At 38.8% G+C, this 16,803-nt stretch overlaps 1 long non-coding RNA gene across 1 annotated transcript in view; it reads right to left on the bottom strand.

Moving 5' to 3' along the window:
* Window positions 1–16,803, bottom strand: part of LOC104660496 — a 325,315-nt gene that overhangs the window by 127,726 nt on the left and 180,786 nt on the right. The gene's annotated exons all lie outside the window — the stretch shown is intronic.

Here is a 16,803-nt window from a genome sequence, read left to right as displayed (position 1 = left end):
TAATCATGCTTCTTATTGATGAAGTCTCAGAGGACAGTGGAGGAGATCGATCTTATCATGATATAACTTCCTTTTTGATTTGATTGATACAGAAAGGCTGCAGCCTGTTGGAGGCTTAAAACAGCCTTCAGAATATACATCAAACATCTCTTTGGCCCATACGGTGCCTCTGAGTTGCAGGCTTTGAGGATTTCTTTAAACGCTTCTCCTCCTTTTCTGTGTCCACATCAGAATACTCTGCATCCCCATCAGAACGTTGTGTACCGTGGAGAAACAATATAAATAAATCATGTAATAAAATGACCTTTCCCAAATCACGTTTTGGCGAGAAGATGCTTTTCACAGCTGTCTCTTTGCTCTCACTGCAGATGCCAACAACAGTGGGACTTTTACAAGTCCTACTAGAAGTTTGACATCCAGTTGAATTCAATTCTGGGGGAAACTAAATTCAGCATGCTTCCTTTTCACATTTTTGGCAGATTGAAAATATATACTGCCAGTGAACCAGAATGTGTACAAATAACATCTTCAGCCTTAGAGTTTGCTTGTGAAGAGAAGACAGTCCTGGGAGAAAGACCTTGAGGAGAGAATAGAGAGAGAGATTCTTTATTTACTGGACTTGTTTATTGGCTTGGTTAAGATAGCTGATTATGTTGTCCTGGGAATTGTTCACCACAGTGACATGTAAATAAGGAAACGACTTGAAAAGTGATATGTAAGGCCTCTGATACTATATGAGAAATAATGGAAAGTGATATGAGACAGTCCCATGTATGCCAGGAGCTGAGACGCAGTCACTGAGGGGTTTATTTTCTATAGGTGGTAGTGTTTTGTGGAATATCTGACAGACTATGCTATTTGTCAACACAGCCTAATCCACATGTCAAACAACATTTCCAATATGTTTTCAGAATACGGCCTATTCATGTTGATTACCAGAAGGGTCAAAATTCACAGAAACCCAGTAATACCCAAAGGGTAGGCTGTAAAGGATGAGAAAGGGATTCCAGAGAATGCCTGTCGCTTTTTGTTTTGTTTTGTTTTGTTTTGTTTTTAACTCTCAATTTGCTAATTCAGGTTGTCTGGGCCACTGTATGGCACTGGAAGAAGAACAAAAAAAAAGAAGTTAAAGCTATAAACTCTCTCTCAAAGCAGTTCTAGAATGTTCCTGCTCCTTTGCTGTCCTAGTCACTATAAGTTCTTTTGGAAGGAGGTGAAGAATAAAGTCATGATTAAAGAGACAACATTTACTTACTTTCTCTTTTGTTGTAGTGGCCAATCTAGTGATCATGGATTAGAAACCATGAGTGCTCTCTTCCTTCTCATCCTCCTCCTCCTCTTCCATTTGTTTTCCCTCTACAATTCTCTTCACTTGTTTCCCTCTTTCTCCCCCAGTTCTTCTTCTGTTTCCAATTCCTCTTCTTCTCAAAGTTCTCTGAATGTTCTCACTTCTTTCTAATTCTCCTCCATTTCCTTCTAATTCTCCTAATTCTCCTCCTTCTCCTCCTCCTTCCTTCTCTCCCTCCCTTTAACCCTCAGCCTCCATGTCTAGTTTACTCGTGTGCTAGGTTAAAAATGGAATCTGCTATAGATTTCCACAGGATCTCAGAGTAGACCTAGCAAAACTAGACTGAAACAAGAGTCCATGCACCATCACTCTTTCTACTGCCTCCATGACTTTCTCCATGATCACTAAGCTAGTTTCTTATTTTGGAGGCCATTTCCACTAGAAATTGTTACAAACTCTACAAGGAAAAAGTGGAAAGAGAAAGCAGAGTCTTAAAACTGCAAGTGGGCTGACTGTATTTATTAATGAACAACCTTTCTTTCAAACAGAAAAATAATAACTTTCTGTTTTTCAGACTAATTCATTATAAATAGACACCTATTCTTGTGTTGTCACTTTCAAATTTAGTTATACCTAGAATTTAGAAGATGGTAAACAATAATCAGTGGCAACTATTTAATAAATGTCCTAAAATAGATAAAAATATGATTTATATGCAGTTCACATAAAGATGACAATTATTGGTTAACAGCTAAACTTTTACTAGTCTGCTGAGTATTTGAATTGCAAGAGGAGAATCAAAGCCCTAACCCAAAGACCTACAATTCTAACAGCTATATGTGAAGATGGAGATGGTATTTTATGGGATTATACATTGTTGAAGCTAGAGTCAACCTTAAGTACCATTTTATACAAATCCTTCATTTTAAAAATGAGAAAATGCAAAACTAGATACACCATGAGTGTTAGGACCAGACTCTGATAGAGTGGCTGATGGTGCAAGTTTCATTGCTACTTCACTTTCATTAACTCTGTTCCACACACCCTGTGCCTATTTTCTAGTCCTTTTTTCTTCCTCACCTCAAATTGCAGATTCTACCTCTATTCAGAAGGAGTGGGAGGAAGGAGGAATAGGAGAAAACGGAGCCATTTTCCCTGGCTCTGTAATAAACACTTTTCATTCTAGGACAGCAAACTAAACACAAGCTACAACCTCTTCCACCAACCTCAAATCTTCCAGAAATGCCAGCAAACATATTGTAAATGAGTCTGTACACAGGTGTGCTACAAAACTAGAAAGGAACTCTCTGTGGGCCATAAACTGTGAGGAATCCCTAAAAGGTAGAAATTAGGTAACATCAGATTGAGAAGTAAAACTACAGCCCGACTGTCTGGGACAGTCCATTTATACTCTACCAAATTCCATCTCTCCCTCTTCATCCAGAGCTAAATCTGACTCCCAGTCCTTCCCTCCTCAAAGTCTTCCTTGCCTTAGAACTCTCTTTACTGGCTTGTTCTGTACCAGGTTTTATCCACCTTCTTTTCATCATCACACCCTAAGAGTAGGACTTTTTGCCCCCATGAGCCAATCGTTGCCCCTTAGGGATAGTATTTCTTCTCTTGAGAATGTCTTATACCCCAACGATCATCAGAGAGCTTCTTTTAGAAGATACTCTGAAAGGAGAGGTTCTCTGACTCTTCTCAAATTATACCATGGAAGTGACCAATATTTCTGCCCCTCTGGATGGCCAACTCTGGGTGAATGGTTGTCATATATGTGAATAAAGTCTTTTTCCTTAAATGGCTTAGGGGGAAAATTCACAGGGGAAAAACTCCAAGCACCAAAACATGGTTTAGAAATGTTTACTCTTTAATTTTCCTCTGGTGTCCCCAGGACATGCTTTGCAGAGATGACTACTTCTGGATAATCTATAGCATGTAGCTATCGGCATATAAAAAAAACTCATTGGTGGTAGGCAGCCTCTAAGATATCCTCAGTGATTTTTTTCCTTTCGGCATTCATGACCTTTTTTAATCCTTTCCTTCTCCTTGCGCGTGGGCCAGACTTACTGCCTGGCTTCTAACACACAATTTTGCAGAACTGATGGTGGTATGTTTGGGCTCTGTGTCCCCACCCAAATCTCATATCCAGTGCTGGAGTTGGGGCCTGGTGGGAGATAACTGGATCATGGGGGTGGTTTCTCATGGTTAGCACCATCCCCCTTGGTGCTGCCATGGTGACAGTGAATTCTTATGAGATCTGGTTTTTATGAGTGTGTAAGTATCTCTGACCTCTCTTTCTTCCTCCTGCTCTGGCTGTGTGAAGATGCCTGATCCCACATTGCCTTCTGCCCTGAGTAAAATCTCCTTGAGCCATGCTTCCTGTACAACTGTGCTTCCTGCAGAACCATGAGCCAATTAAGCCTCTAAATCTCCTTGAGCCATGCTTCCTGTATAACTGTGCTTCCTGCAGAACCACAAGCTAATTAAACACTTTTTCTTTAAAACTTACCCAGTCTCAGGCATTTCTCTATAGCAGTGTTAGAACGGACTTACACAGATGGGATGTGACTTCCCAAATTAGGTTATAAAATGACTGTGGCATCCATCTTGGATTCTCCTTGTCCCTCTCCCTCTCCCTCTGTTTCTTAAATCACACACTCTTGGGGAAGCCAGCTGCTGTGTTATGAATAGTGCCCTGGATGTCCACATAGTGTCTAACTGAAGCCTCAGACCAACAGTCCTGTGAATGAGCTTTGAAGCAGTTTCTTCTGCCTGTGTCATGCCTTGTATGACTGTTCTCTGGCTGATACCTTGATTGCAGCCTCATGAGGAGACCCTCAGCCAGAAACACCAAACTAAGTCCTTTCAGATCCCTGACCCACATAAAGTGTGAGATAGTTTATGTGTGTTCTTTTAAGCCCCTAAGATTTGAAAAAGTTTGTTATCAGTAGTGGATATCTAACACATTCAAATTAATTTCCATGTTTTTTTTCTTTCCTCCAAGATTATTTATTATTCATTAGCTAGTGATATGGTTTGGCTGTGTCCTCACCTAAATCTCATCTTGAATTCCAGTTCCCATAATCCCCATGTATTGTGGGAGGGACCAGTTGGAGATCATTGAATCATGGGAGCGGTTTCCCCCATCCTGTTCTCATGATAGTGAGTTCTCTTTAGATCTGATGGTTTCATAAGGGACTTCCCCTTTTGCTGGGCACACATTCTTCCCCATCCTGCCACTGTGTGAAAAAGGACATGTTTGCTTCCCTTTCTGCCTTGACTGTAAGTTTCCTGAGGCCTCCCCAGCCATGCTGAACTGAGTCAATTAAACCTCTTTCCTTTATAAATCACCCAGTCTCAGGCATGTGTTTATTAGCAGTGTGAGAATGGACTAATAAAGCTAGTCTGCCTGTTTTGTATTAGTTAGATGTCTATTTCTTTTAGACAGACATTGGAGATAGAACTAAATGCTTTACCAAGGCAAAAATAAATACCAGCACATCAAATTAGAATTTAGTTTCCCATGTTACTAGTAAGAGAAAAGTGATAAATCTGGTGGAACAAAATGTGACTAGTTCAAATAGAAGTAACCATACTTGGTTGTCCTTTATAAAGTTATATTTTATTATTATTTCAATTGTTTTGGGGGAACAGGTGGTGTTTGGTTACATGGCTAAGTTCTTTAGTGATGATTTCTGAGATTTTGGTGTACCTATCACCCAAACAGTGACTATGCACCCAATGTATAGTCTTTTATCCCCCACACCACTCCCACCCTTCCCCCTAAGTCCCCAGAGTCCATTATGTCATTCTTACATGTACGCATCCTCACAGCTTAGCTCTCACTTACAAAAATGAATATATGATGTTTGGGATTCCATTCCTGAGTTACTTTACTTAGAATAATGGTCTCCAAATTGCTTGAACCCATAAGGTGAAGATTGCAGTGAGCCGAGATTGCACCACTGCACTCCAACCTGGGTGACAGAGTGAGACCCATCTCAAAAAAAAAAAAAAAAAGAATAATGGTCTCCAGTTCCATCCAGGTTGCTGCAAATGCCATTATTTCATTCCTCTTTGTGGCTGAGTAGTATTCCATAGTATATATGTACATATGACATGTATGTCTATATATGTCCACATATGTCCACATTTTCTTTATCCACTCATTGGTTGATGGGCATTTAGACTAGTTTCATATTTTTGCAATTGTGAATTGTGCTGCTGTAAACATTTGGCTTTATAAGAGGACTTTATGAATTCCACTCCCAACAATTCAACATTTCTTATTATTTGGTAGAGTCTGGGGAGTTCATTACCTTTGCATCTTAAAGAGTTAGGTAAGAAAAGTACAGCTTAAAAAGATTGCAAGGGGAATGTCCATCAGCTTATAGGAACAGCTTTTTCCCCAAAAACTATAGTAGCCCCTTGACCTGTAAGTAAATTAAAAACTTTATTCAAAAAGCCCTCATCTGTTCATCAAACTAGGCCCAATGAGTTCTCCACATGGTTCTATTTTTGCTCAGTTGATATCATTTTATATTTTCCACACTCCAGTTTGATTCATTCATCAAGTATCAAAAAGATAATGACTTTCTTTTTTTAACTCATATTTTAATTAAAATATTTTATTAATTCAGAATTCTCTCTCCCTTCAGTCACTCTAAATTAGTGAATTCTTTCTTTGAGACCATTTTGAATATTTTTCTTTTCTTGTGGCTGGTGGTGTTGGACTGGTTTGATTGATTTGCATAAAACCCGTTTCCTTTTTTAAAATGGCTACTCAGAATTTTTCTCTGATAAACAAGTAACCTAGAAAATATTTATCCAGTGATACTGGCTGACTCGTCATACTAAAAATATATATTTTGTGTAGCAAGGCTGTGAAGAATGACTCATTCATAATCTGGCTTAAGGAATCAACAAGGCCAAAGTACACAGATAACATTTACTATGTCCCTTGCTCAAATGCAGCAAGCAGAGATACTGGTGTGGAGGAGAGCTAGGTGTGGATTTACCTGTCAGAAGGAATATCTTCTTTACCACTGATCTGTCGCTTACCTGCATCTGGGCAGGTGATCAAAAGCTTTGACATTTTGCAGACCTGAGTCTGAAACTTGGCTGTACCCCTTTAGCAGGTTATCCAAACTCTCAGCCTGTTTTCGCAACTTCAAAATGAAAGGAAATAATTCCCCTTCATACTGTTACGAAGTTTAGATGAGATGAATGACATAAAACTTAATTCTCTACCTGGGGCCTGATACATTGTAAATGCATGGTGAATGACCAGGTTATTATGTAAATGGTGAACTTGAACTCTGTTTCTAATAGACAGGTGACTTCTCAGGTATCAATCATTGAAACATAAATTGAAGAAATAAACTATTTTACTTCTCTGCTCAATGCATTAATTTTAAATCTTACGGAATTTTCTTTATAATAGGTAAAAAAAAAAAATGGTCAAAGATTAGTTCACATAGTCCAATCTACTGATAATTTTATACTCAGAAAGTTACATTCAACTCAATCCTACAAACCATGGAAAATATCAAGGATAAGAATAAGTTGATTATGGTTTCCCTTGTAAGCCAAACAAGCCACTATATTTGTTTTTTTTTTAGAGCAAGGATAGGTACCAACTTTAAAACTACTAATTTACTTATCTTTCTAGCTTACTAACATGGTAGTCTGAATGTATTAGGGCCAAATGCCTATATAGACAGTTGAGATAGAAATGTCCAATAGTTTACTGACAAATTAATGTGTTTTAATTATTTTCATTATAATTGATCTAAGTTTTTGATCCTATTTTTATAGAGATATTTAAAATCCTCCCTTATTAATTGCTTGTCTCATCATTGCATACATTCTCAAGGCCACTCTGACAAAACCTGGGCAATGAAGCAGAATGATGATTTTCTGTATTAAGTTAGAATCTTGTTTGTTTCCAACGAGTTTCTAAGTCCCCAGGATTTGTTGTCTTAAAAAGTCAAAGTTGTCATGGTCTCCAGAGTCTGAGCTATCTAAACATGGAAAACCAAGTTCATGGATACAGTAATAGAAGAGCAAGCAGAAATCTTGATTTCCAGGCTTCCAGTTGATGCATCAGCTAATCTAGACATTGGTTAAGGGCAGAGTAAGGACATTTGAGTCCAAAAATTACTTTAATCCACTTTTATTATCTACTAAATTCTTAACCTACAGTATTTAACCCTCACAAAATTTCATGAAAATATATTCTATTTTTTAAGCTTCCTTTACCAATGGGAAAAGTTAAAGTATTTAAAGCACCTTCCTGGAGTTCCCACTCAGCTCATAACCCCTAGGCTGAGTCTAGAATACTGGTTCTCAGCCAGGGATGATTTTGCTCCCTCTTTCTAGGGGACATTTGGCACTGTCTGGAGACATTTTTGGTTGCCACAGGTGGAGGAAGTTTGCTGCTGGTGACCATGAGTAGTGGCTGCTAAATACCCTACAAGGAATGCACAGGATAAGTCCCTGTAGCAAACAATCAGCCAGCCCAAAATGTCTAGTGCCAGAGCTGAGAAACTAGAGTTCTAATAGATGGAGCACTGTCTACCAGAACTTTCTGTGATTATGGAAATGTTCTACTAGACACTTGAAATGTGGCTAGTGTGACTGAAGAACTAGAATTTTATTTAATTTTAAATAAATTAAATTTAAATAGCCCCATGTATCCAGTGGGTATTCTGGTGGACAATAAAAGTCTTACTTGATATATTATTACTTCCTCAGCTATACAATGTTGTAATCATAACAATTTTATTAGGTTGTTCTAAGAACTGAGATTACTAGGTATGCAATAAGTTATTAGCTGCTATTTTGAAATGTAAATAAGTCCATGTATGCATACTAATTATGCTGTTACATATTTATATTCTGTGTATATACACACATGAATGAAACAATTTCCAAAGAATGGTCTCAAATAATAACTGCATGCTTTGATATTCCACAGACTATTAAAATGCACCAACCCAAGGTCTCCAGTCCTGCCGAGTCCCCCTGTGTCACCTCCTGCAACTGCCATAGTTGTCAGGAGCTCAAATACTAGAGACCTTCTTCACTAGGTCAATGACTAAACTTTAACAAATAAATTAAGGAGTAATTATTAGCTTGCCCCTCATCCCACCAAGGCCAGGTTTCCTTAAATGTCAATACCTTGGTAAATATAAATATGGTTTGATTTTAAAAAGTGACATTTGTGTGAGCTTTTTGGAAGCCCACCTTTTTTTTTTTTTTTTTTTTTGATATAGAGTCTCGCTCTGTTGCCAGGCTGGAGTACAGTGGTGTGATCTCATCTTACTGTAACCTCTGCCCCCAAGGTTCAAGCAACTCCCCTGCCTCAGCCTCCCGAGTAACTGTGACTACAGGTGTGCGCCACCACTCCTGGCTAATTTTTTGTATTTTAGTAGAGACGAGGTTTCACTATGATGGCCAGGATGGTCTCGAACTCCTGACCTCGTGATCTGCCTGCCTCAGTCTCCCAAAGTGTTGGGATTACAGGCGTGAGCCACCGCGCCAGGCTTGTAAGCCCACCTTTCAATGGCTTCTAGCCTGAAGGTCTAGCCCGCTTCTGCAGTTTGAAGGTGTCTCTGGAAGACAGACAGAATGGCCCACCAACACTGTTTGCATGAGGGTGAAAGGATCTTGGTGAGCATACCAACGACTGAGCACTTTGAGGCTGGCAGTTCGGGCTGGACTCAGATCTCTGCTGCTGGGGAATAAGGTCAATCCTTGCATCTCAAGACTTACATTTGTCAGGGAAGTGGCTCAGCCTATAATGAGTCTGGGCGTAAACTTGATATGAGAATAAGGACCAGTTAGATTCTTCTGGCATCAGTGTTCTAATGCTCTTTGAGCATAATTTCCTTTGGCACACAGGGTTTGAACTCAAAAAAAGGTGGGGGCCAAAGAAGAAATCAGAATAAAGATAAATAGGATCATGGTCTTTCTTTTCTTCTCTTCCTTTGAGTTTCAGCTTAACTATCACCCCTCTAGAGACTTCCAACCTCACCCTCTGCCCTTTTGTTATTTTATCTCATTATTAGTTTCCTTCATAGCACTTTCGAGAATTAGTAATTATATATTTGTAGAGTTACGTACTTGGTTTCTGTCTGTCTCTCTTACTGGAATATAAGCTCTGTGAGGGAGGAGACTATGTCTGTTTTATTCACCATGGTGTCTTCATAATTCAGCACAGTGCCTGGAACACACTAAGATGAGTGGATAAATAAATGTTGGATGAGTGGATAAATGAAAACAAAATTAATTTGGGTATAAATGCCACTGATGACTCTTCTGATTGGAATAAGCCATAAAAAGCAGTCCAAATATTAATATATCTTTCCATATTCCTGGAAAATAATGCTCCCAACTTGTGTTCGTTTTTCCTGAATCTCAGAGAACTTTGACTCAGAAGTATTTATCAAATTGTAGTTGTCCCTAATTCCAGGATGCTGGCACAAGGTCTCTGGGGATGAGGCCACCATAGAAAGAATTATTTGAGCAATTATATGAGACATGTAAAGATCAAGCCCAAAGTCCACACAGCCCTTGGTTCCTAAGGATTTCATGTCTGCCAAGAGCAAAAGAGAATGTGGGCATTGCCAATCATTATATTGCCTCCCACCAAAGTCCCTATTTGGGTTCCCTTAGATATATAGTTGTTGAGACTTTCTTTCTTTACATGAACACTCACAATGAGCCTAATATGCACATTGTGTCAGGAGTCGGGGCTGAGTTATAAAGAATACCCAGTAATACATGCTTAAGGTTAAGCTTAAGCTTTTAAATCCTACAGATCTGGGTTGAATTCCAAAGCTGGGCACTTACTGGGGACCTTGGATAAGTTACACATACCCCCATCCCTGTGATCCCTTGTCTGTAAACTGGGGTGATCATAGCACATATTTCCTACTGTTGCGATGAGCTTTCAGTGAGTATCTTTGGTTAAGCATCTAGCACAGTGCCCAGCACATAGGAAGCACTCCATACATGCTAATCATATGTGATAATTTTAAAACTTGGCTCCAGACTCTTTGGTGTTCTTCCCATTGAAAAGTGGAGCTATGTCTACTCCTTTTGAATCTGGAAGTTCTTATGAGTGCTTTCACAACAGCCTGTGGTGGAGATGACACTGTGTCTTCCAAAGCTAGGTCAAAAAGACATCAGCCTCCACCCTGCACTAGAAGCACTGATCTACCTTGGAAGAAGTTCCACTTCCCCAGTGCCACCATGCTGAAGAGGGCACATGGAGGTCCTCTGGTCAAGAGTCCCATCTTAGTCCAGTCTTCCAATCATTGCCACCAGGATGCTAGGCCATGCTGCTTGTAAGTGGGCACTCCAATGCCAATTATTCATTGCCCCATCTAGTCAAGTTAATGCCAGCTGAGGCCCCAGACACTGAGAAGCAGACTCAATCCACCCAACCTTTGTAGTCAGAATTTCTTATCCATAAATTCCAAGAGTATAATAAAAAATTGTTTTATGCCACTAGGTTTTGAAATAATTTATTACCCAGCAATAGGCTGTGGAACACTACAATCACTGTTCACTCAATATTACAAATAGTTGTGATAATTATTAAGACTAGTCCCAATTATACCATAATCACTAATAATTATTGTCAATAATTGAGTAGATTGTTATTCTTACCACCTTGTATCCATTCACCCTTCTCCTGAGAGCAGTCTAGAGATGCCTGGAACTATTTTATCTCTGCTCCTCCTGCAATGCCCTTCCCACCCACCAATCTTTTTCTGACTCACCCTTACTCATCCTTTAAGATCTCAGATCTGGCATCACCACCTTCAGAGAGCCCACTCCCCATCCTGGGTCAGTCCTCCTCTGTGATCCTGCAGTGACCTGTGAGTTTCTCTTTGCACATTGCACACTGCACTGGCTCCATTATATTAAGAATTTCTGTGAGCTTCCTAAGGCAAGGAAGCTTGCCTTGTTAATAATATTATTTTCCGAGGGCCTTCCATTTGCACAGGAAAGACAGGATGAGGTAGAGGCAGAGGTTGAGAGCACAGGCTATGGATCCAGACTGCCTGGGTTCGAAGCTTGGCTCTGCTACCTACCAGCTGTGTGACCTTCCATCTGCTTTGAACTGTGTATGTGTCCCATGTGAAGGAAGCTTCACTCATAAAGTTTCTTATACTTCAAAGATTAAAAGTTTGAAGGAATAGAAAGCATTTGGATCAGTACTGGATACATAAGACGTCTTCAATTAATTACCCTTTATTGATTACAAAATTGTACCTATTGGTTTGGCTCTAGACAAAGGGGCAGGCCTTCCATCTCATTTTTCTTGTTCTGTCTGCAGTTTTCTGCTCTAGGTATTTGATCTGCTGTATTTTTGTTTGTTTAGCCTGGGATCTACCAGTAATTCCCAAATCTAGCTGTATACTCTAACCTCATCTGGGGAATTGGTTGAAAAGCTCAGGCACCGCTTCCAGTGTTTCTGCACAAAGTGATACCAGGGAACCCATAGCGTTAACAAGTTCACTCAGCAGTACTGGGGATGTGGCCCAGGGATAGGGCCAGCATTTGAGAACATTGACCTAGAATTTCTATCCCATATAAATGTTACTGCTTTATCTTGCTCACACTTTCAAGCGGGCATCCCATACACACAATTTCCCCTTCATATGGCAAACGGAAGTCTGTTTAAAACAAACATCCAAATGCCATTTCAATCTATTTTCACAAGAAATCCCTTTTCTTATCTAATTTTGTCCCCTTCACTGGTAGTTAGTAGCTGACCCTGTTCTTGTTCACTAAAAGAGCTGACCATTTGTGGTCGGTGGACAAATAGCTGGTGGCCTCTTTTTTTTTCTGGCAGGGGCGGGGGGGTTGGTGGGAGGGAAGTAAAATTGCAAATAAGAGTGTTAAGACTGTTTTCTAAAAGAGCCACTCTCTTGACACATTTTGTGCTTCTCTCTACCAGAGGAGGAGAAAACTGGGGCTTATTCATAAGGGAATGAATAAGTGGTCAGACTCACTGCAGAGTCAGATGCTAATCCTCTTTTCAAGTGGGAAATGCTTTTTTCTATTTCCTATTCGTTTATGAATTTCACAGCATATATTCCTAAAACACCATTCCTTGAGGGAGATGACCTGTAATTTTGTCAGAATTATATTACCCGATCACCTTAAGTCAGTATACATTTTAGATAGAAGAGAGAGAGCAGAAAACCAATCCTTAGAGCACACCTGTGAGACCCTTTGAATAGCACTTCGTGAATGAATTGGCCTTTATCTCTCTCCCCAATGATGCTATCACAGCTTAACTGGCATGAACACAGCTGTTCACAGCTGCACACAAGATGTTAGCAAGAGCACAATGTCAACCATTTGTCCTCGTGTGGGGCAGCTTAATTTATTTCCTTTGAGGATGAAGTCTGATATTGTGTTCTAGCAAGAATCCAATCAGCAAATCTAAAAGACATTCAGAGGTCAGATTTAAGGGATGAGATGAGATTCTGTGTCTGATTCTTCTCGTGGCTATCTCCCGCTGCCCCTCAAAACCTACCGAATTGAGAACTAATCTTGACGATGAGTTTGTTTTTAATAGACCCTGAGCAGGAAGTGAACTGAGCTGGAAAAAATGTTATTATTTGATGGAGAACCATAGCCACTCTTCACCTCTCAGCTGGGTCAGCTGATGCCAGAATGCTCTTCACGTACCAATTCAGTGCAATGTGAGATAGATAGATAGATAGATAGATAGATAGATAGATAGATAGATAGATAGATAGATAGATAGAGAGATAGAGAGATAGATAGCACCTACTGCATGGCAATGTGCAGGACCAAAAAAGGCAATAAAAAGATTTGATTTTCATTGGAATTTAAGTTTCATGTCTTGCTCCTGAGTGCCTTTAACATGCCTGGCACAGTTTAGATGTTCAATAAATGTTGAATAAATGAATAAATAATGCACTCCATAAATCAATCTTGTAAGCCAACCCCGATAGATTGGTAGCAGCTGCCCGGAGGGCTGTATCAAGAAAAATCCTGAGGCTATACTTAAGCTCAGTGGGAAATGTGACCTGATTGATTAGCAGTGTCTGTCAAGGGCAGAAGAGGGGTGAAATCAAGTGTGTGGTATATTTGCCTTTTGGGGGCTAAACATAAGTAATATAGCTACTTTTACCCTCCCTCTCACCATCTTTAAAACAAAAAAAAAAATTATTTTCCTTCAATTTCTGAAACAAGCTATGTGGCTGTCAGGTTCCAACCATAAATAAAAATCTTCTGCATTTATGGCCCCTATCTATTCTGAATCCATCATTCTTTCTCCACTCAGGAGGGAAGAGCAAATACATTGGGGTTTGAGTCATTCAGAGAGACAGTGAAATTCTGTTTCACTACTATCACAGTGTTCACTGCATCTTGTTAAACAGAAAAACATTAAAATGTAAAAATTTAAATCTCACCCTCAATTAACTCAGCTTCCCTATTGCAATTCAGTTCATGAAAGCCAGAGGAGCAAGTTTTGGCACTACTTACTGGGAGAAGATGTTGCAAAACAACATATATTTTAGATGTTGTCTCGAAATTCATAAAATCATCTATCCAACTGACCCAGAGCTCTAGGGGAGTGCCACTGTGCCAGTAATTTGGCAAAAAAGGTTCACTAACAGCTAACCTCTAGTTACAGAAGCTATGCCAATTTGCCTGATCTTTAGGCAATTAGATCCAAAGATGTGGCAACAAAACACAGCCAACTTTTTTCTTTATACACTTTGGTTTGAATTTGTGATGACAAGTATGTGTTACTTTATAAATGATAAAAAAAGAATTCGTATGGATATAAATAAAATACATATGGATATATTTTAAAAGGCACTGTTTCTAAAAGATGTCTTTCTCTGAGGTTAGAACAAAATGAACCAAAATATTCAAAAGTGGATGTTTTTAAATGGAATTGCAAGTACTTCTATTCTTCTTTCAAATTAAGCAAGAAAAATGATAGAAAAGGTGTATTAGAATAAGAAAGCAAGAGGAAGTAAAGAATGAGGTTGATATCTATATTGTATAACAAGTTATGACTATAAATTAATGTGACATAATGTTTGATTTGATAAGATTCTACCTTTTCCTGTTTTTGTTTCTAAAAGTATTTGCTAAGAAAGTAAATAAGGGTGAAGAAAGATCAGCTTCACATATATCTAAATCCAGAAGCTGATATATTCTAGAGTCAAAAAGGTAGAGATTCGTATCATGGGACAGATACAACACTGGAGACTATAAACAGGAGTAAATCAAATTTGGTATTCTGAATATTTCCTTTTGAAGATTTGACAACCAAATGAATGTACAACAAATATACAATTGGCTGTCAAGCACATTAAGAAAAATGCTACATAATTCATTAGATACAGTAGTAGATATTGGAAATGTGTCAAAATTTATTCTGAAGTGCCAACATTTTCACTTACATAAAAGAAATCACTGTGTAAGAATTGTTGCCCATAGCCCAGACCAATAGAAATATAAAATCCCTTAGCTACAAACTAGAGATGATGAACAAAGGAACCTACACAATATGGCAGACTAGAAAAAGACTAAACTTTGCACAAAGCATCAATCTCAAGACCTAATTAGTGCCCCTTGGAAACTAGTTTTCCAATTAGAGATTTGAATCAATGCCAGAGACATGAGAATGAATTTGCAAAATGTGCTTCCACCCACCTTTTTTAGCTTGAGGATTTCAGTTACAAGAAATTGTACCAAGAAAATAAAAATCTATGACAGAAGAGAGAATCCTTGACAGACCGATGAAGATAAGAAGGAAATTTTTTGTGTTCCAAAACCTTTGAAGGAAGTCTTAAAGACTTAACTAGACAATGGTTAAAGGAGAAAATAAACTTATCTATGTGTAAACTCCAAGCTATTCAGAGCGGGCCTCTTCAAACCTTCTAGGTATTGATTTGGCTGCAGGATTATCATAGGGGATGATTAAATATCATTGTTGATGGGGCAGGATGGTACTTTGGAAACTTGCTTTGGGTCCTCCTTGAGTTTTCCTACTGTTAAAGAAGGTAGGCAGGCCTCTGTGTTCTCTTCTTTCATGGGGTTTGACTTGTACGGCAGAAAACAGAATTTGCCTCAAGAGAACCCTTGCTGCCTGTTTTCCTTTTTTTTTTTTTTCTTTTTTTTTTCCTTTTTTTCAAAAGTCTGCTTATTGATTAGGCCACTATTATTTTGGGTCTCTATTACTTGTAATTGAACCTAATTCCATTAATAAATGAGATTAAAATTACTATCAACCTGAATAGATGATAGTTAAAAGTAAATTTAGTTTGGTTTTAGATAAATGGTGTTAAATTATTTTTGCACAGCAGAGCTTGGGATATTAATACCTGTTCTTGTTGTAATAAATTTGGAAGAAGGTACACTTATCCTGGAGATGGTCCCAGTATAACCACAACTTTAGTATGCATAAGAATCAACTGAAAAGCTTGTTAAAATACAGATTGCTGGAACCTAGCTCAGAATTTCTAATGCAGAAGATCTTAGTAGGGATGAGAATTGCATTTCTAACCAGTTCCCAGGTGATTCTGATACTGCTGGCCCAGGACATAGTTTCGAGAACCGTTTTTCTAGATCAATTATCAAACTCTCTGAAATAGAGGACAAGTTTTATTTTGTTTTCAGTATGACCTGAACTGATGCTTTCGTAAAATACAAGAAAAATAAATGACTAGAAAAGTGAAATAATGTGTAAAGGTAATACAAATACAAGCCCCAGTTTTAAAATTATCATTTGGATCTAACAGACATAAAATCACTCTGCAAATTACTATGAAGGTTTCCAAAAGCTGACTCTCAATGTCTATGCTGACCTGATCTTGGACTGGTTTCAGAAAGTAGACAGATGGGCCCCAGATCCCTGGCCCACTATAGCACACCCAGCCTGATTGAGAAGTACTGGTTTAGAGGCTCTTCTGATTCTTCCTGTCTTGGAATTTCTGGAGTAGAATCCAAAGACCTCAAGCCTGGGCCAAAATCTTCTACTCTGACAAGTAATCCTTAGCAGTCTTTTTTTCTTGATGACACTGATATAAAGGAGGAGATGGTGATTTCTTTGAGGGTTGGTTCAGTAATACAGACAGCTTCCTTTTCTCTTAGAGCATTCTAGGGCACCCTCCACTGACAAACCTTCAAAGGAAGTTCTCAGCAAACAAGCAATTGTCATCCGATCTCCGTCCCTACCACGGGATCTTCACTTTTAAAGCACTACTGACCAATAATTGGCAACATATTTTGAGCAATCGCTATGTGCCAGGAATAATAATAAATTGCTTATAATTAATGTGTGTGCTTTACAGGCATTTTCTCTTATAAGTTCTCAACACCTTCACAAGGCAAATGTAATCATCATATTCATTTGCAGAGGGGAAAGAAAGGAGACCCCAGAAAGTGAAATAACTGGCATGAGATCATACAGTGGGAAGTGGGCACTTACACCCAAGTCC

This window comes from Rhinopithecus roxellana, chromosome 1, assembly GCF_007565055.1.
Source record: "Rhinopithecus roxellana isolate Shanxi Qingling chromosome 1, ASM756505v1, whole genome shotgun sequence".
Taxonomy (NCBI): domain Eukaryota; kingdom Metazoa; phylum Chordata; class Mammalia; order Primates; family Cercopithecidae; genus Rhinopithecus; species Rhinopithecus roxellana.
The sequence above is the reverse complement of the archived record's forward strand: the minus strand, read 5'-3'. Positions and strand labels throughout refer to the sequence as shown.